General features: G+C 44.6%; 1 protein-coding gene across 40 annotated transcripts in view; it reads left to right on the top strand.

The window, feature by feature from the left end:
* Positions 1-21,436, top strand: part of Reps1 (RALBP1 associated Eps domain containing 1) — a 77,788-nt gene that overhangs the window by 12,724 nt on the left and 43,628 nt on the right. For 13 of the 40 annotated variants that reach the window (XM_087655113.1, XM_087655128.1, XM_087655138.1 and 10 more), the window contains exon 1: positions 4,569-4,972. The gene's annotated coding sequence lies outside the window, so the exon portion shown is untranslated. 40 annotated transcript variants of the gene reach the window in all.

Here is a 21,436-nt window from a genome sequence, read left to right on the forward strand (position 1 = left end):
TGGTCCTTTTACTTTCCCTGCGAGTGTGCAGTTGAGTCGAGGGCTTTTCCAAAGCGAAATGCACCCACATAAAGAACCCTGTTCAGGTGACTGTGAGGTGGTGAGCCCATGGCACTGCAGAACAGCGGTGCTGCCGATAGATGCAAGCAGAGCGAGGAGCTCCTGGGCTCTTGCTGTTTTGGGGTTTTGGGGGGGTTTGTTTGGAGGCATGATGCTGGATTTTAGATACATAGAGTAAGATACCATGTTCGAGCCATCTAGGCAACAAGGTTAGGTTGAAAGGCTGACGGTGGCAGTTGGGCGGTATAGAAGCATGTGCCAGGTAGCAGGTAGTTCCTCAGGGGTAGACTTAGTGTTAGAGATGTCTCCCTGAGTTTAGCATCAGTGAGGGTAGTGCTAGTGTGTCCACTGGGGCATAGTAGGTCTTATTACATGAAGCTCTCTGTATACTGGCTTTGAGTTTGTGGTGGTCCTTACAGCTGTCTCCCAAGTGCAGGGGTTAGGGTGGCTGTGTGGAAATAGTATTTCTGTCATCTCTACAGAGCTGGAGCAGCAGGGCTGTCAGGATGACTGACCCCCAAGGAATTGGTCCACGGGCTTTCTGACCTACCAGCTCTTGAGGATCATCAAAGCATGTGTTTCCTTAGAAACCGGGCAAGGCTAGCAGTATGTGGTTCTGGCTGGGGTTAAGTGGGTGCTGTGCCGTGAGAACCGGAAAACTCCAGGGATTTGTTGGTGCCAGCTGACGGGTCTGCTGTGCTGCTGCAAGGACCACTCTTCAGCTGAAGACAGCCCCTGTGTGTTCAGGGGCCTTGGAGTCACTTGCAAGCAGCTAAAATATACAATCACACGCTCGTTTTCTCACTTCTTATCATTGCCCTTAGCCACGTGTTTCAAATACTCATCTGGGTTTCCAAATGTCATAAATTATTTGACATTTACAAAGCCCATTGGTTCTGTAACTGATAATCGGTGGGACCTTTCTGTACATTTTTGAAGAGCATAACTTTTATTAGCTGAAGAAAAGCAAATCAGTACCTACTCAGTAAGCATAAAGAAAAACGTATATATTTAAAATCTTACTTGGTATGTGAGTTTGGCCTAGAGAACCATACTGGGGATGCCTCTTGCCTTCCACCCTGGTGAGGCAGGGCCCTTCCTCCTGCAACTGTGCTGTGGTGACCCCACTGGTTGGGAGCCGCCTTTGCTGCCGCTGGTCTTGCTGCAGTGGTGCTGGGAATAAACTGCCCGCTGAGCCGTCTCCCTGGTCATTCCTGACCCTTAGATACTAAGCATCCCTTCTACACATGGAGCGATCTAATCTTACTGACCTTCACATTCTGTGCGTGCATGTGTGCATGCATGTGTGTGTGTGTGTGTGCGCGCGCACGAGTATGCGTGCGTGCGTTTGCATTCCTGGGCGTGCACGTGTGTGCAGGTGTTTGAATATGCAAGTGTGGACCCAGAGGAAAACTGGTGGGGGAGTCTGTTTCCTTCCAACATGTGGTCCTGGGGATGGAGCTCAGAAGGGCAAGTGCCCTGCCCTGCCCTTCCAATCTTGCAGGCCTCTGAATTTTTTTGAGGGCTTGCTTAGCTTCACAGAAGACTGAAACTTGGCTGAGTGTTCCATAATATGCTTTTTATATTCTTAATATATAGACAGCAGCTTGTGCCTTAAGTATGAGTATGGTCAACCTGTATAATTTGTTAGTGAAAGAAAGAGGCAAGGCCTGAGGCATCGGAAGGCCTTCGGAAGTAACACGGCTCAGTGTTGAGGGCCTTAGAGGAGAAAATGAAGGCGACTCCTGACCAGTCTGTAGATTGCTCCTTTTAAAATGTTTTCTTGTTTAAATTTGGACTAGTTCCTGTTGGTACTTTGTTTCACATTCCTTGTCATTTCTTACTATATTCTTCAGGCATAGAGCGAAGCTCTTCTCATGATGAGTTCCTTTCTTTCTTTCTTTCTTTCTTTCTTTCTTTCTTTCTTTCTTTTTAAGATTATAAACCAGCTCACTTCTAAAGTCCTTTGACTTCATTTGTCACAGAAGTATTTATCTGTAACAATCTGAATCAAGGAACAAACAGTATTATTGTATTATATAAGGTTAGATATTCAAGATAACGATGTAGTACTTGCATATAAAATACCATGTTTGTGTGTGTTTGCTTACGTATTTGACCTCAGCTTCTGGAACTTCCGTGATCGTCCCAGCAGGTAGCTCTCCATCTGCACTTTTCCAACACTGCCCTTTATGTTCGTGCTTGTGTAACTTCAGTGTTTTCATTTGTCATCTGTACATTGACAGATACGGCAGAAGCTGCCGAGATAACCAGCCGTCAGGAACACCGAATACACTTACGAACACCGAATACACTTACACTGCGTTAAGGCATTGTTACCTCAAGATTTTGTGTTTGCTTTAAAAAAGGTCTTCTTGTTTTTGATTTGTAGCATGGCTTAGGTAGAGATGTACTCTAGTGATAGAATGATGTTCAGAACCCTGGCTTGATCTCTAGCAGGAGCTAGGGACAGAGAGGGGGACATGCCATCGCCTACTTTAGCATTAGGCTTACATGCCCTGTGTAGATTCATAATATAAATAAGGAGTAGATTAGTGGTGATTTCCATTTAACTAGTTCTCTTGGAGTAAGGTCAGAATTCTCCCAAGAGGTACGGTGAGAGGAGTCTTTGAAGTGGCACTATAGAAGTGCACTAGATAACTAGTCAAGCTTTGTGAGCACAAACTCAAGGCTGTTGGCCTATGGTTTTGGTTTTTGTTTGGGGGGTTTTTTTGGTTTTGGTTTTTAAAGGTGCCTGACAGCTTTCCTCCTATGTCCAGCTCCAGCCTGATTGGCATCCTAACGTGGACTTACTTTATGTGTCAGCTCAGCAGTCCGTCTATCTGTCTGTTGCAGAGCTCGTGCTTCTCATCAGGCATCAGGCTGCATCCTCGCCTGCAGCACCTCCTTCCACATCCGGGGTGTTCCTCATCCCCATGAACTGCCTTCGCTTTGCTAGGCTTTGGAAGGCTTTGGAGACCCTGATTTGAACAGTGTCATGGATTCTCAGACATGGGATCCCTCCCAGTCAATTGTGTCTCAGGGTTTCGATGCCTCAGTGAGACGCCATGAGCAAAGCAACCTAGGGAGGTAAGGGTTTATTTTATTTTACTCACGCTCCGTGTGTAACAGCTCACCTTCAGAAGCAGTGAGGGCAGGAGCTCACCCAGTGCATGAACCCAGAAACAGAAGCTGATGGTTTGCCCAGCCTGCTTTCCTACAGAGCCCAGGACCTGTCCAGGGATGGCCTCACCCACAGTGGGCTGGCCACTCCCTCGGCAGTCACTAGTAAAGAAAGCTCTGGAGGCTTGCTGCAGCCTGAACTCAGGGAGGCGCGTCCTCAGGTGACATAGCCAGTGCAGTGGTACCATGCGGAGCTTGCCCACTGCTTGCTGCGTCACCAGTGCATTCAGAGCTCATGACACTGGACGTGTGCTGTGCGTAAAGTTCAGATTGTTTTCGCTTCCTCCTTACCTTTTCTTTCTTCTTTCCTCCATTCTTCTCTTCCCTTCCCTCCCATCCTCTTTCTCCCTTCCTTGCTTTTTCTCTCATCCATCCTTCCTTCCACCCTTCCTTTCTTATACCTCTTTTCTCTCTTCCTCCCTCCTTTGGTGTCCTAAGTGGTCTCAAATTCACAATCCTCCTGCCTCAGCCTCTTAAGTGTTGAGATTACAGGCTTCTACGTATCAAAAGTTCAGATTCCTTTTCTTTGCTGATCTCATGGTGTCAGCGGAGAGGAGCAGAAATGCGCAGTAGAAGTGCAGAAAGCACAGACAACTCTTTAGGGCTAGTTGTTGCTTCGCACATCCACAGGAGCAGGAGGGTGAGGAGCACGGCCGGCCTCCCCGGGCAGGGAAGTAGAAAGTGTGGGCGGTGAAGTCGTGCTTGGCTGGCTTGCTGCCTAGCACTGAGGGTGCTTTCCCCACCCCAGTCAGCATTCTGGGCATGAGGAGAGAGGCAGTGAGAGCAGAACAAATAGCCCTGAGTTCTGAGCTCTGGCTTTGCTGATGTGTTTGCCTGTGTGCCAGTTCCTTCTCCCTTTGAGAACTTTTTTAACCTTTTTTTTTCTTTTTTTCTTTTTTTCTTTTTTTTTTTTTTCCGGAGCTGAAGACTGAACCCAGGGCCTTGCGCTTGCTAGGCAAGCGCTCTACCACTGAGCTAAATCCCCAACCCCCGAGAACTTTTTAAAAGTATAATAGCAGACTGAGAAATTTTAAAAAACGAAAAGTGGGAATTTATCTACAATTACGAGGATTAGCTGTGGCAGACTCTGGTGTCCCAATACTGCAGCAGGTTCTTGCTCATGAAATACGATATAACTCACGGAGAGTTTCCGAGTCACGGGGTACAGGTAGAGCCACAAATGAATTTGTGGGTGAGGGTGTCTTTACAGTGTCACTTCAGGGTAACACAGTTCCTAGCCTAGGCCATTGCAACGTGGGCCATGTCAGAACTGCTCTGCGAGTCTGCAGGAGCAGAAGCGGAAGTGGTTGATAAACCTTTGCAGTAGATGAGCCCGCCCTCAGAAAGAGTGGTGGCTGTGGAAGGGAGGCTCTGCTTAGGTTTTCTGTTCACTGCCCACGGTTTTAAACCACTGGAGTCAGAGATCTTTTACTTCTTTGATCCCATTTCCCTCTTGACTTAATTCTGGAAGGAATCCAAACCTAGTGTTTCTCACTCGTACCTAACAAATGGCCAAGCTGTAGTTGGCGCACTTACCAGTGATGTGAGGTGGCTAGCGTCTGCACTGTCCTTTGCTTCCAGTGTAACTCTCTTGACTCTGCACATCCACTCGTCTCGTCTCTTACCGACAAAGAACAAATGACTCCTGTTGCTGCTTGCTCACCATGGACCCTGTTTTCCCGAAGTACTAGTCGTCTACCTTCTGCATTTGCCTTCTTTTCTTTAAAAGGTTTGTATTGTTACTTTAATGTGCACATGTGTATGTGTGTGCCTTTGTGAGTAAACAAATCTACAGGGCTCAGGTGCTTGCAAAGGCCATTGGTATGGGACCCTGGGCCTGGGTTGCAGGGAGTTGAGCTGCTGTGAGTTGTGAGGTGGGTATGGGTGTTGGGAACTGGACTCAGGTGCAGCTCACTGCAAGAGTCATGTGTGCTCTCAATCACTGAGCACTGAGCTACTGCCGCTCCCCCACCCCCACCCCCACCCCCACCCCCCGAGCTCGCCCTTTTCCCTTTTGGTTTGGTTTTGGGTTTTAGGTTTTGAGACAGTATTTCTCCATATACCCTTGGCTGGCCTGGATCAAATGCAGAGATCCTTCTGCCTCTGCTGGGATTAAAGGCATGTGCCATCATGTCTGGCTATTCGTAGAGTTCACTTTTATCCTACTTAACCAATCCAGACCTTTCTGTGGGTCTTTCTTTGCCTTACCACCTCCCTTGTTGTTGTTATGGGATGTCGTCTTGGTGGGTACTGTGTCTTTCAACCTGGTGCTGAAGGACTCTGTTTGGTGCCCCCGTTGTCTCCCTGCTCTTTCTCTTCTTCAGAATTAGCCTGGATTCCTTTCTTCTATTCTGCCTCAAGAACCCTTTGAGAGGTCTCAGCTTCTCAGTGCTTTCTGGCCATGGTATTTCCAGTTCTGACCACTCATTGTTATACTGCTGTGGTGGCCTAAATCCCAGTGAACTCTGCAGTAGTCAAAAGAACGAGTGATTAGAAGATAGAGGGTACTCTTGAGACCTGGTCTGTGAAGATTATCCTGCAGTTAGCACTCCTGGTTTGCTCTAGTTTTCTGCCTTGCGTTTCTTCATTACAGTCCTTACCCTGCTCTGTTAACTTTCCTATTTGGATTGCCTCTGGTGTTTCAACTTACCGAAAGTCTGTCCTTTCTTGATGGTCCAGATCAGATTGCTTAAAGCACTGTTGTGGTGCCCCCCCCCCATATTATATACCTCTAATAAGTTCTTAAAATAGCAAATATTTACTATGCACTTGCTATAACAAGAATGTTAAGCTAATTGACTTATCTGTAACTTTAAACTTAGAAGTAGGTATTTCCACTTTTCTGCTGAGAAACCTGGAACTCGTAAAAGGCTACATGTTCAATGTGAACTGGGATCAAATCCAGTTCCCCCAGTGTCAGTAGTTACACTTGGGACAGCCCTATGTCCTGACATATCTTTGAGACAATATACATATTGTTTGCAGTAGAGAAGATGGTCTTTGAACTTTCTGTCTACCTCCCAGTACCCAGTATATTTTGAATATTGATATGAGTAGAGATTTTGTTGAGGTGTTAAAGTCTGGTTTATTTCTTTGTGTTAGAACAGTCTCCAAGATGTGGACAGAAATGCAGTTCTTTAGACCTGGCCGTGTACTGGAGCCAGAAGGGAGGCAGCAGACTCAGCCTGTGTTTTGTTTCCCAAGTGTGGGATGTGTACCCAGAGAGATAACAAGCACAGTTGGAGAGCTCTCCCTCTTGTTTCTCACATCTCAGTACTCATTAGAGGAGCCAGGGCACCGTGCGGTTACCTTAATAAAGACCAGGAAGTCTTGTCACTGCCACAAGCACCTTTAGCAGACAATGGTACCAGGAAGCTGAATAACAGCTTTGTTTTATTGACGTTATTGTTTTTATTTTCTATTTCTTTCCCTTGAGACTTGTTTTTCATGTGTATTGTGACACGAAGTTCCTCTCTAGGTTTGAAGAACATAGTGCAGACCGAGACATACGTTGCAGTGCCGTGCTCTGCAGTCGTAGAGAGGAGGCCACATGCCTTGTGGTCTTGTGCAAGTGTGCACTGGGCTCATGCAGGAGCTTTTTCTGCGTTGTGTGGTCTTCAGGACCATTTTAAGGACTTGTGATAAGCACTGGCGCTCTGCTCCACAAGTGATCATTGCTCTCATCGCCACACTGTCATCTGTTATTTGTTCATTCTTTTATTAATTCAGATAAAGCCTTCATAGAGTTTTAAAGTTGCATTTGAGTTCTCAGACTCACTACACAGGCATCAAAGCATCTGGGCTTTTCTGTGCATCCGTTTTCTCATCTGTGCTAGGAGTAGTAACATGGCGCCTGCCTCACAGGGTTGTCTGAGGTAAATGAATTTGAGGAGTACCTTGCCTAGTGCCTCGTACTTGGACTAACACTGTATAGGCATTTGCCCCCGCCATCACCATCACCACCACCACTACCATCATCATCATCCCCCTGGAGGGAAGATTGAGTTTTGGGGACTCCTGGGGCTTTGCTGGTTTATTCATATCATTTTAAGTTGAATGTTTGTGTGTGTGCATCTGACAGAAGCTAAGTTACAGATTAGCATTGTCTTACTGTGAGTTATACTGTGAGCCTAACAACAGGCACGGACAGTAAGAACTAGATCTTTAGTAAAACTACCGTGAGCCACCTTTAGCCTAAAATTATTGTACTGCAAATTACACAAACTCCAAAGTAGGGCACTGATAAACTCCCATCCATTCGGGATGGGGAGGCAGCTGAGGTTGAATGCACCTTGAAGCTATGTGTGCAATAGCTCTTTCTAATGGAGTGACATACCAAGGAACAGCTGATGCGTGTACGCACACGAACGCACACGCACACACCCTATTAGCAGCAGTTCTTTAAAGATTGTGGACTCATAGTTGTGTCACTATACTTACTATTTGTCTTCCAGGTTTTAATGTGTTTTTAAAGGACAAGTAGTGTATTATTTTACTCTCTGAGTCAGTTATGTTTCTAATGGTAAGTTATAAAAGAAGCAGGTTAAGCCAAGCTATTCCATGTCGTTTCCCCCAGCAAACAAAATTGGTCTTTAATGTGGAGGAAAATTGATCCTAATACAAAATTTAAAAATTACATAGTGGGAAGTGTTCCATCAAAATATTTAATGCAGGGGTTGGGGACTTAGCTCAGTGGTAGAGCACTTGCCTAGCAAGCGCAAGGCCCTGGGTTCGGTCCCCAGCTCCGAAAAAAAGAAAAGAAAAAAAAATATTTAATGCAAAAAACTGTTAAGGCAGTTGGAAAATATAAGTATTTACACTTGAGTTTCACAGAGGGCATTGTTCCTTTGGTGCCCATGTTTAGGACAGGGCTAAGAAAGTAACAAATTATTTTCACATCCTCACAGTAAATTTAACTTCTTTATTTTATTTTACGTCTGATATTTTGGTAGAAGCAGATTCTTTTTTTTTTTTCCCAACTTCCAAAATTTAATTTTAAAAATCCCAAATTTTTGAGGGAGAAAAAAACAGAAAGAAATACTGGGAACCAAGGGAAAATATTTTAGTATATTTTTTCAGAACTTTTGCTCTTCAAACATATTTCTTCTTTAAGATGAGACAATATGTTTACTCATATTATGAAAATTGTCCTAACATATCTGTTTTCTTATTTTTTACTTTTTTTTGCCAGCACACAACCTATATTTTATTTTTTTTCTGTATATATATATTTATATTTATATAGAAAGACCAATAATAGCAGTGTGTTATGCATCAACAGCAGCAACAGCTTTTCCAGGTTCTGCAGTCATCTGAACAAAACTGTAGAGACATCCAGCACACTCCATTAAAAAAAAAAAGTAAAAAAACAAAACCCGAGAAAACAGCACAGTTCTGTTACTCTTGTGGTACCTGGCACCATTTTTTTTAAATTAGCTTCTCAATCATCATCTGGAAAGAAAACATTCTGAGCAACATCATTAAAAACAGCTCTGATAAAGCACGGTCACTACTACGTATCATAAAGCAGGTACAAGCTATTTTACATCCACAGAGGTATGATACAGTACTGTCCTACATCTATAATACTAGAGGATACAATTTAAAAGGCATTATTTGAGACTTGATTCTACTTTTCCAGCAGAGGGCCCAAAGGATGGTGTGACACAGCTTTGTAAAGAAACATACTCTAGACAGGATTTCCTTTCACTAGTGGCACAGTTCTAAGGATTCATTCTCTCCATGAATGTCAGCTAAAACCGTTATTAAAAAAATGAAATATCCCTAAAACAAAATCGTATAACCACCGGATTCACATGAAGATGACCTAGTGGAGACAAGCTGGACCTCACCTTACCAACAAGCTATCAAATCTGTTATGTTTAAACAGTGAGACCTCCAAGGAAAGAGATGCCAAGTAGTGCTTCAAAGCTTCGGACCACAATCAAACACAGCATCCTTTTCAACAGAAGCAGAAGCTCATCTGAATATGCTCAAGGATGCTGACATCAACATTTAATCATCTCCTCACTCATCCAGGAAGAAGGGGAGATCAGTTACTACTGTACTTTATTGTGTTCAACCAAATCACCATGTTACAAAAATAGCAAGCTGCCATAATAAAAAATAAGGCTCCTCTATCCAGCACCAGATAGCATCATTTTACTTTCAAGCCTAGAAATTGCACACTTGTATATAAACCAACCGAAGATGAGGATTGAGAGTTCATCTTGGTGGATTTTTCCTTTGATGAATATGAAGTGTCCTTCCTTATCTTTTTTGATGACTTTTAATTGAAAATTGATTTTATTTGATATTAGAATGGCTACTCCAGCTTGCTTCTTCAGACCATTTGCTTGGAAAGTTGTTTTCCAGCCTTTCACTCTGAGGTAGTGTCTGTCTTTGTCTCTGAGGTGTGTTTCCTGTAGGCAGCAGAATGCAGGGTCCTCATTGCGTATCCAGTTTGTTAATCTATGTCTTTTTATTGGGGAGTTGAGGCCATTGATGTTGAGAGATATTAAGGAATAGTGATTATTGCTTCCCGTTATATTCATATTTGGATGTGAGGTTATGTTTGTGTGCTTTTCTTCTCTTTGTTTTGTTGCCAAGATGATTAGTTTCTTGCTTCTTCTAGGGTATAGCTTGCCTCCTTATGTTGGGCTTTACCCTTTATTATCCTTTGTAGTGCTGGATTTGTAGAAAGATATTGTGTAAATTTGGTTTTGTCATGGAATATCTTGGTTTCTCCATCTATGTTAATTGAGAGTTTTGCAGGATACAGTAACCTGGTCTGGCATTTGTGTTCTCTTAGGGTCTGTATGACATCTGTCCAGGATCTTCTGGCCTTCATAGTTTCTGGCGAAAAGTCTGGTGTGATTCTGATAGGTCTGCCTTTATATGTTACTTGACCTTTTTCCCTTACTGCTTTTAATATTCTTTCTTTATTTTGTGCGTTTGGTGTTTTGACAATTATGTGACGGGAGGTGTTTCTTTTCTGGTCCAATCTATTTGGAGTTCTGTAGGCTTCTTGTATGCCTATGGGCATCTCTTTTTCTAGGTTAGGGAAGTTTTCTTCTATGATTTTGTTGAAGATATTTACTGGTCCTTTGAGCTGGGAGTCTTCACTCTCTTCTATACCTATTATCCTTAGGTTTGATCTTCTCATTGAGTCCTGGATTTCCTGTATGTTTTGGACCAGTAGCTTTTTCTGCTTTACATTATCTTTGACAGTTGAGTCAATGATTTCTATGGAATCTTCTGCTCCCGAGATTCTCTCTTCCATCTCTTGTATTCTGTTGGTGAAGCTTGTATCTACAGCTCCTTGTCTTTTCTTTTGATTTTCTATGTCCAAGGTTGTTTCCATGTGTTCTTTCTTGATTGCTTCTATTTCCATTTTTAATTCCTTCAACTGTTTGATTGTGTTTTCCTGGAATTCTTTCAGGGATTTTTGCGATTCCTCTCTGTAGGCTTCTACTTGTTCTCTAAGGGAGTTCTTTATGTCTTTCTTGAAGTCCTCCAGCATCATGATCAAATATGATTTTGAAACTAGATCTTGCTTTTCTGGTGTGTTTGGATATTCCGTGTTTGCTTTGGTGGGAGAATTGGTCTCCGATGATGCCATGTAGTCTTGGTTTCTGTTGCTTGGGTTCCTGCGCTTGCCTCTTGCCATCAGATTATCTCTAGTGTTACTTTGTTCTGCTATTTCTGACAGTGACTAGACTGTCCTATAACCTGTGTGTCAGGAGTGCTGTAGACCTGTTTTCCTGTTTTCTTTCAGCCAGTTATGGGGACAGAGTGTTCTGCTTTCGGGCGTGTAGTTTTTCCTCTCTACAGGTCTTCAGCTGTTCCTGTGGGCCTGTGTCTTGAGTTCACCAGGCAGGTTTCTTGCAGGGGAAAAGTTGGTCCTACCTGCAGTTCCAAGGCTCAAGTTTGCTCATGGGGTACTGCCTAAGTCCTCTCCGCTGTGGCAGCAACCGGGAAGATCTTTGCCGCTCTTTCCGGGAGCCTCCGTGCACCAGGGTTCCAGATGGCGTTTGGTGTTTTCCTCTGGCGTCTGGATGTGCACAGAGTGCAGTCTCTTCTGGTTTCCCAGGCGTGTCCGCCTCTCTGAAGGTTCAGCTCTCCCTCCCACGGGATTTGGGTGCAGAGAACTGTTTATCCGGTCTGTTTCCTTCAGGTTCCGGCGGTGTCTCAGGCGCAGGGGTCCTGCCGCTCCCGGGCCCTCCCCTACGGGAACCCAGAGGCCTTATACAGTTTCCTCTTGGGCCAGGGATGTGGGCAGGGGTGGGCAGTGTTGGTGGTCTCTTCCGCTCTGCAGACTCAGGAGTGCCCACCTGATCAGGCGGTGAGGTCTCTCTCCCACGGGGTTTGGGAGCAGAGAGCTGCTGCGGGCCGGGATCCGAGGGTGTGGGACTTCCGGTAAACACAGGAAGTGCCCGGTCTTAGAGGAATTTTGCCTCTGTGTGTCCTGAGTTCTCCAGGCAGGTTTCTTGCAGGGGAAAAGTTGGTCCTACCTGCAGTTCCAAGGCTCAAGTTTGCTCGTGGGGTACTGCCTAAGTCCTCTCCGCTGTGGCAGCAACCGGGAAGATCTTTGCCGCTCTTTCCGGGAGCCTCCGTGCACCAGGGTTCCAGATGGCGTTTGGTGTTTTCCTCTGGCGTCTGGATGTGCACAGAGTGCAGTCTCTTCTGGTTTCCCAGGCGTGTCCGCCTCTCTGAAGGTTCAGCTCTCCCTCCCACGGGATTTGGGTGCAGAGAACTGTTTATCCGGTCTGTTTCCTTCAGGTTCCGGCGGTGTCTCTGGCAGGGGTCCTGCCGCTCCTGGGCCCTCCCCTACGGGAACCCAGAAGCCTTATACAGTTGCCTCTTGGGCCAGGGATGTGGGCAGGGGTGGGCAGTGTTGGTGGTCTCCTCCGCTCTGCAGCCTCGGGAGTGCCCACCTGATCAGGCGGTGAGGTCTCTCTCCCACGGGGTTTGGGAGCAGAGACAGAAGCAGATTCTTAAAGATAGTGTAGTTTCTTATGTAAACAAAGATTTTGTGTGAAACTTGCATTTAGAAAACATTTGCATCTGTGGTAGAGAAGGCCATTTGTCCTGTGGAGGCTTGATACCCCAGTGTAAGGGGACACTAGAGTGGTGAGGCAGAGGTGGGTGGGGGGAGCACCCACATAGAGGCAAAGGGACGGGGGGGGTGGGATGGGGCATTTGCAGAAGGGAAATTGGGAAGGGGACAACATTTGAAGTGTAAATAAATAAAATAACCAATAAAAAATACTTATGAGAAATGGAGTCCCCCCTCCCGAAGAAGAAGGAGGAGGAGGAGGGGGAGGGAAAAGGAGGGGGGGAAGGAAAGAAAACATTTGCCCTAGATCAGATTTTAGTAATAAAGCTTGTGGACTTCCATTTGGGTTTTGCTTTCTGACGAACAGTGCCTCTCTCAGAGACAGTAGGGTAGGTTAGTCAGTGTCACTGAGCTTGGAGTACACATTCTATAACATGATTAATGTGGTATTACTCTTAGAATCACTGTCTCTTTCTGGTTATCATCCATATCTTAAAATAGCTAATGGCATGGGTTGTTAGTGTGTTACTCTGAGTTGAGTAGCAAGTAAATGTTTTCCATGCCGGTGTTTGCTGCTGGCCACAGGTAATGAGTATAGACCAGAACGATCACTGGGGCTGACTGACCTGATTCTGCTTGTTCACTGGTAGTGCCGTCCTAGTCTGTGTGTGGCTCCTGGTTCTCCCCTGGAGGAGCAGTGGTGACCTGTACTGTGCAGTCTGGTTTACTTAACCTCTCTGCTTCTGTTGTCTCTGCGACATGGTCACAGAGTCTATGTCTTTGTGGGCTGTTACAACGATTAAATTAGCTATAGAGTACTTAGAATGATGCCTGACCCAGTGTGAAATGTTTCATTCTAAACTGTTAGTTTTGTAAGTTTTTATAAGGAAATGTTGTGGCTCTCTGTAGGCCCCCATGTAAATCAGGTTTGAAAAGTAGTAAATCTTCTTGAAAAATACCGCTTTTTAATTTAACCATCAGAAATTTGGCTTTTCATGCTTCAGTATGCACTGTGGGCTCAGTGGATCGCTTGTCTTTGCAGGTCTGGAAGGGCAGGTGGAGGTCAGTGCGTGCAGACAGCCCTGGCTTACATCTCTTGTACCCTGCATGATTGAATGTGCAAGTTTAGATGTCGGTTTTCTGTTGCCCATGAGTGTAGGCCACTCACTGGGTTTATTTTACTGAACTGTTTTCAAAAACCACAGCACTGTCCAAAGGTAAACACTTTGAAGTTCAAGTTGCAATGGTTATTATTTTCCTAGTTATTTTTACTTTTGTGATTTGTTTTCTCCTGTTAGCATGTGCTTGTAAGGTATCATGGTGAAGGGGTGGGGTGAGGGCTGCTTCCTTTATGTAGCTAATACAAAAAAATGATTTTAATTGGTAATATGGTACTTAGATTGAGGTGCCAATAAACTTGAAAGGGAATCTCAAATTTTCACATTATAGTCCTTATCACTGAGGCTGTCGAAGTGTTTTATTTGTTTAGATAACCTTGTAGGCATGATATAGATTACAACCAATAAACTGCTTATCGCTCCATATGTACTGCTCTTAGCAGGGTAGACAGCTCATGAGTTTATGCCTAGAGCAAGTAGGATTGGTACTGAAAGTGGTCACGTATTGCTAAGGGGGTCTTTGCTAACTACCTACTCTGTCCACAGACTTTCATGTTTAACATGTTGCTGTAGACCTAGTTCCTGTTGACTGACTCAGCCAGCACAGTCTTCACAGTGCCTCTCCTTGGCAGGTAGAATAACTCCTGCCTTCTCAGTAGAGGGCCCTTCTAGGCCCCATAGCAGTGCTGCAGTGCTGAGTTCTTAGGAGTCTCTGTGATAAGACCAATAGGGAATAAAAAGGTTATAGACGACATTATGGTTGTTAACTTTATTTCTAACCCAAAACAGTTACATCCTTTGCCCCATCTCTCCTCTCCCACCAACCCCTCCCACCACACCTCCCACCCCACCACTCCCGAATCCACTCCCTCTCCGCCTCTTTTTCATTAGCTAAACACGTGTGGCTTCTGTTGGCATTGAGGTAAATGCTGTCGCGTTCACACATCTGCTTGTGTAAGAAGTTAGTGTTTACTTGGTGCTTGTGGTGCTGTTCATCCTCACTGTTTCCTTTATTTTCAAGTTGAAGGTGATCATCTCTTTATTGTGTCTGTGTCATTTCATAATACCTGTGTGTGGAGAAGTGGATTGGTCTAGTTGATGTGTGTGTTCACTTACACTTTTTGAATATGTTTTCTCATTCTGTGCTTTAATTCTCTGACATAGAACAAGAAGGTATAGTAATTTTTCTGACAAATTTTTACATTTTGGGGGTGTTTTGTTTGTTTTGAGGTGGTCTATAAAATAATATGTCATATCAACATCACAACATGTAGGTTGTTTTATTTACCTAAGGAGAGACTTTGGGATGCTTGGTGGAATTATTCTTGATGAACAAAGGTGTGGTTGAAAAGTACGATGAAGTTGTGAGAAGGGTTTTGAGAGAAAGATGGAGAGGGAGAGAGTGTGCACAAAGAGGATGCCAGCTCAGGCTTGTGTGTGTGAAGAGGAAGTCACAGCAGGGGAAAGCAGAGAGCAGTGGAGTCCTGACCCGAGGGTGGGAGTCAAAGGTCACTTGCATTGTGTGAGCAAAGCAGTAAGTGATTAAAGGTTTGGATAAGAGATATAGTGAAGTGGTATGAGGTGCGTGCTCTAGTGAACTGGCAAGTGTTTCCAAAGGTTGGCCCAGTTGTATTTGTACTAGACTAGAGTTTTGGAGGGATTTGGCAATGAAGTTGGTCACCAGGAGGCAGTGAAAGTCACTCAGGAATGCAGGCATGCCATGCCGTCAGTAAAAGATGTTCATTATGAGCTTATTCTCCGGACTGTGCTAAATTTAAAGGGCACTCACATATCACATCTAAAACGCTGATTGTGCAGAAGTTGCGGGCAGACTCCTTCCTAGTTACTAGAGATAGGGGAATGGGAAGGCGGCCCAGGGAAAGGGCATTGATCAGTGGGCATTAGTTAGGTTAGTTACAACTGAGAAGTCGTGGTGCGTTAGTGCACAGTAGATAACCGTGGTGAACTTTAATGCACTACATTTTCCAAAAAGCCACAAGAAGTGTTTGGAACAGTTCACCACAGAGAAATGATAGACGTTTGAGGAAATAGAAATATTTAGCTAGACTTAAATGTTATATGATACTTACATTTGTCAATACACCCTGTAATGCCATTAATACACACACTTTCTGTTTGTGTGCGTCTGGGGGTGTGTTCATTTTTGTTTTGTATCGGCTACAAATAAATTAGCCAGAGGTTTCCTTACCTACAATCTCATCACTTTATAGTGAGCTTAAGGCCAGCCTGGCTACATAGTGAGACCCTGTCTCATAAGCACAGCAAGATAAACTTAATTTTAAAAAGGTTACAGGGAAGAGGAGAATTGTGACGGTGGGTAATGATGGAAAGATATAACTTTCATAGGCAAATCTGGGTTGGAATATGATCTTGTGTGAGAGAAAAGTTGCAGAGAGAGGAAGGATTAACCTGGGGAAGGATGGGAAGAGGATTGGAGCTAGAATATGGGAGCCCTGAAGCCTAGCCTTACAAGTTTGTCTTTTAAGATATCAAATAACTCGGAACTGTACTTCAGGACTGTTAGTTCTTCAGTCTCTGTAAGAGGAGAGAGGCTACCGCGGAGCCCATCTCTACTCATTCTCTACCAGCTACACAGAGAATGACCTTGTTGGGAATTCCAGGTGCTGGGAATCCAAGCGGCCTTGCCTGTTCTCTGCAGTCTCATCCTTTGGACAGTACGTTAACAGTACGGTGGCCCCTGAGGCTGTGATGCTGAGCTGGACCTCTTGCATTACAGGAGCAAGGAGGAAAAGCCTGATGGGAGAGCTTGCCGGATGCAGCAAGTACTGGGGCCCTGGCCCGAGGCTGCTTACTCCACTGGGAAGTGAAGCGCTTGTTAGAGTTCACACGGTGCACTGTAGAAGACGGAGTGATGCGGACCTCAATCCTGGCTACTGGTTAGCCATATCAATGTTGAGTCATCCTGCAGATGAGGCGTTATTGTAAAACTAATGGTTATAGTTCATTGATGGCGTCAGATGACAAGATCTTATGTGAGTTTATATATAGTGGTTCATCGATAGCCTGATAGTTTTTCTGAGGATCTAGAATACTAGGCAGCTGAAAATCTCTCAGATAATTCTGCAGATTCAACAGATAATTAATGTGTAAATAGATTCATATATACATATATATGGTTATCTTACACAAAACTTGATCTTCTTTTCCCACCCTATCCTTACCTATTTGCTAGAGGCTATGAAATACATTGTTGTATTTTTCCCATTTTTTTCATTTTTCCAAAATGGAAACATAGAACAGACTAAACATACATATAGTTTTTTTTAAAAGATTTTTTATTTTTAATTATTCATATGCATGTTGTCAGTGTGTGTGTGTGTACACATAAGTACAGAACCCCACAGGGGAGTTGTATCCCTTGGAGCAGGAGTTACAGACAGTTGTAAGCTACCCAGTATGGGTAATGAGAATTGAGCTTGATTCCTCAGGTCCTCTATTAATTATTTTTATTTCTGTGTTTGTCTGTCTTAACGTATGCCACAGTATCTGTAGAGCCCCCAGGTGTTTAGAGAGCAGCCCAGGGTGTCAGATACCTTGGAGCTGGAGTTACACGCAGTAGTGCATCACCAGACTTGGGTCCTTTGGAAAAGCAGTGTGCACTTTTAACCACTGAACAGTCCAGTTCCCAGATACACACACACACACACACACACACACACACACACACTACACACACACCCCACACACATACACACTACACACACTCACATACACACTACACACACTCACATACTATACACACACTCACACACTATACACACACACCACACACATATACTATACACACACACATACACACTACACACACTCACACACACACACACACCACGCACTATACTACACACACTACACACACACACACACTATACTACACACACACAACACACATTCACACACACACACTATACACACTACCCATACTCACACACACACAACACACATTCACACACACACACTATACACACACTACCCATACTCACACACACACAACACACATTCACACACACACACTATACACACACTACCCATACTCACACACACACTATACTACACACACACACACACACACACACACACACACACACACACACACGGCATTATAGAGTATAAATTCTTGAGTAGCAGCAGTTCTCAATCATCACTTTCCTCCCTTGGCCAGTTTCACTGGTCTGCTGCTTCCTTGCAGCTATGCATGGGCATGGGGGTTCTCAGTGGCTGCTGGAAAGGGGGCATCACATTGTTGGCACCAGACATTGGCTCTATATTCTAGGGGGACTGTGAATTCACAATCCTCCCTCCTTAAATCTCTAGAGATCTGGCACAATAGGATTCTGAGAAATTTTTATACTAGCACTCCTGACCCACCTCACTTTGAAAACTAATAGCAACTAGAAAGGGAGTATCTTCTATTACGTGTTTTGTTTTGACGCAGGATTGCAAGTAGCTATGTAGCCAACCGTGGACCTTGAGCTTCTGATCCTCCGCTGCCTCCCATAGTGGGATGACAAACCCATGCATTACACTGGGTTTCTGTAATGGTGGAGGCTCGTGAGCTTGAGGCATGGTAAGCCAGCATTCTGACCACTGACTCCCTCTGCACCTCCATTAGGTTAAACTTCTTCATAACGGTTTATTGTGGAGAGGGATTAGCAGTTTCCAGGCGTTCCTGTCTAAGTATCGTACAGAGTTCCCATGTATTCATTCTGGGTTTTGAGTTCTGATGCCCATGATTCAGCTCACAGATGACCCTTGCAGGAAACTGGACATCTGTTTTTCTCTGGGTCTCTCCTTACAGTGTTTCTGTTCTGGACATCCATGCACTCTTCCGTTCTGAGGGTAGGAGCAGTGTGAGCGTGCACATGTGGAGTGGTCGAAGAAGGGCATCCATCTGACGTATGCCTCCCCCTTGCTTGGGCCCTCTGCCCTTTGGCAAGTTGGTCAGTGTGGTGCTCTTCTTTCTCTGTAGCGCTGTCCTGTGAGTTCCACTCTGGCCTGTTCTTGATCTACTTTGTTATGGGTATTTTGCCTGCATGAGTCTTTGTGTACCATGTGCGTGCCTGGTGTTCAAGTCGGAAGGGGGTATCAGATCCTCTGAAACTGGAGTTGCAGGCAGCTGGGAGCCACCATGTGAGTGCTGGGAGTCGGTCCTGGGACCAACCGGAAGAGCAGCCAGTACGTTTTCCTGCTAAGCCATCTCCCTGGATCGACTACTTCACTATTTTGGATAGAAACTCTAGACCATTCAGCACTAGCCTAGCATTGTGTGTGCTCAAAGCTTGTCAGTCCCTCCCACCCTTATATTTGTATGTATAGGCATAAAAATGCTCAGTGTTTTGCTTGGGGAATGATTTGGGGGACCATTATTAAAGGGCCATTCTTTGTGCAGTTTGAAAGTAAGTTTCACAGTATACAAGACACAGGATTACAACTGGAGACTGCTGATAAGGAAGAAAAGAAAGAAAAGAGAGACCCATCCCATGCAAAGAGCAAAGCTAATAAACTGAACAGTGGAATTCTATTATGTGAGAGAAACCATGCTGGCTTTTAAAGGCCTGTAATATGTGGTTCTATCACAGTGGACTCAGTTGTGTTGCCTAAGCCACAAGTTCACGATACTTAGAGGATAATGGAGGCATATTGCAAAAGGCTTTCCATCAAAACTTACAGTAAATCTAGCTGGGGCTCTAGCTTGTTGATAAAGTATGTGCTTAGCATGCACAAAGCCCGCGTTCATCCCTAAGTGTACACATAACCATAACAAACTGTCTCTCAGGAGAATGGATCTGAGGGACCAACTGTAGCGTTCACTCTGAGCAGGGTGGCAGATGACAAGTGATGTCTTTATGGTGGAATGCCATTGAAGACAGTCTCGTTGTCTACAGCACCCAAATGAGGCAGTGCGCTATCTCCCTTAGTTTACATTTGCACACACGAATGCACTGCCATGTCACATAACTTAGAGTACTGTGTGAGTGACACAGTTCTGTCTCCACTTACCTTACAGATCTTCTAGTGACCTACAGTCGTCTTTATTTCCCTTTCCCCAGCCCTGACACTAGTGACATTTTGGTGAACAGAGCATTTATAGCAGACGTCAATACTGGTGTCTTAGGAGTGACACTTTATTCTTCTTGTGTAGTTTTATGGTATCAGGCATATATTTTCTCCTGTTGAGGGGACCTTAAATTTAATCAAAAATCAGTTGGTTACCCTCATTATATATAACATTCATAACACTGTTGGACCTGAAGTCATCTCTTGCCACTTTGGTCATCACTGCAACTCACAGGATTCACACTGAGAAGGTGTTGATGAATTTACAACCACCACCACCACCCCCAATCCTGCACAGCACCTTCTAGTACCAGCTGGCCATCAAGAAGGAAGCATCCTGTCAGCACCCTGTCCTGGCTTAATCTCTGTGTCCCGTGATCTCTGTACGTGGAGTCTTCAGCAGTAGGACTTACCGTCGCATTTGGGGAGAACCAGGAACAGTAGCCTCGATTGGGTTTTTTTGGGGGGTGGTCTCAGGGTGCATCTCATCAGCAGTTCCCGCCAAGGCGAACAGCACATGCGCTGAGCCCTTCTTTGCCCACCTTTGCTTCTAGAATGAGTATGATCCCCTTCGCACACTTCCCATAAGGAGAGCAGACGTGTGAAGCTGGCTAAATAGTAGCTTTCTGTAGGGCTTTCCCAGGTATCCTGGCCTTGCTTACTCCTGCCCTTTTCCGCCCTTCTCTCCCCCTTCATAAACCTCCCTCTCCTTTCTTGTTCCATTTTTCTGTGTTCTGCTATCCCTCCGCCCCTTAAGATCCTGACTTTCTTGAACATTGTCTTCTGATTGCTAACAGCCCTTGGCATCTTCCCTAAAACTTAGCAAATGACTGTGGTCTTTTTAGGTCTTCCTTTTATCTGACATTAACTATAATATTTTAAATGATTTGTTTTACAAATAAAGTATCTAAGACATAAAATGATTCCCAAAGAGGCATTAGGTAGTCAGAAATGGGAGTGAATTAGAACAATAATTACACAAAAATTCCTTTGTTAATTCTGCATTTTTCCCTCATAGATTTTTAGTGTTTTCATCCACTGCTTTAAATTCCTTTGTCCATTTACATTTCGCCAAGAGTGCAGCCCCCTAGTGGCAGAGCTAAGAATTTCTTCCAGTGTTAATGACTCAACAAACTCTTTTTTCCTTTTATTTCATACAGATGAGTAGTTGCTGCTGTGACACTACTCACCCGTCAGTTGTCCTTTTGAACTTCTGTGAATACTTTCTCTAGGCAGTAGCACAGCATCTCAGCTCCTCCTTACCGTCACTGAACGTTTTAAATAAGATAGACACGGATTGCTCAGACAGGATCTAGTGCTAGTGTGACAGGCTACTTGGATGGCCTTGCTGCCAGGCCATTCCCTTGTTTGCTTAGAGTCACGCCAAGGTATTTGATATTATCTGTGGCTATTGCAGAAGGTGTCATTCATTTTGTATAAAGGAGAGCTACCTTTTTTTTTTTTTTACTGAGTTATTTTTTTAATTTTTTTTTATTAACTTGAGTATTTCTTATTTACATTTCGAGTGTTATTCCCTTTCCCGGTTTCTGGGCCAACATCCCCCTAGTCCCTCCCCCTCCCCTTCTGTATGGGTATTCCCCTCCCCATCCTCCCCCCACTGCTGCCCTCGCCCCAACAATCACGTTCACTGGGGGTTCAGTCTTAGCAGGACCCAGGGCTTCCCCTTCCACTGGTGCTCTTACTAGGATATTCATTGCTACCTATGAGGTCAGAGTCCAGGGTCAGTCCATGTATAGTCTTTAGGTAGTGGCTTAGTCCCTGGAAGCTCTGGTTGCTTGGCATTGTTGTTCATATGGGGTCTCGAGCCCCTTCAAGCTCTTCCAGTTCTTTCTCTGATTCCTTCAACGGGGGTCCTGTTCTCAGTTCAGTGGTTTGCTGCTGGCATTCGCCTCTGTATTTG

The sequence above is a fragment of the Rattus norvegicus genome, chromosome 1, assembly GCF_021556685.1.
Source record: "Rattus norvegicus strain SHRSP/BbbUtx chromosome 1, alternate assembly SHRSP_T2T, whole genome shotgun sequence".
NCBI classification, from domain to species: Eukaryota; Metazoa; Chordata; class Mammalia; order Rodentia; family Muridae; genus Rattus; species Rattus norvegicus.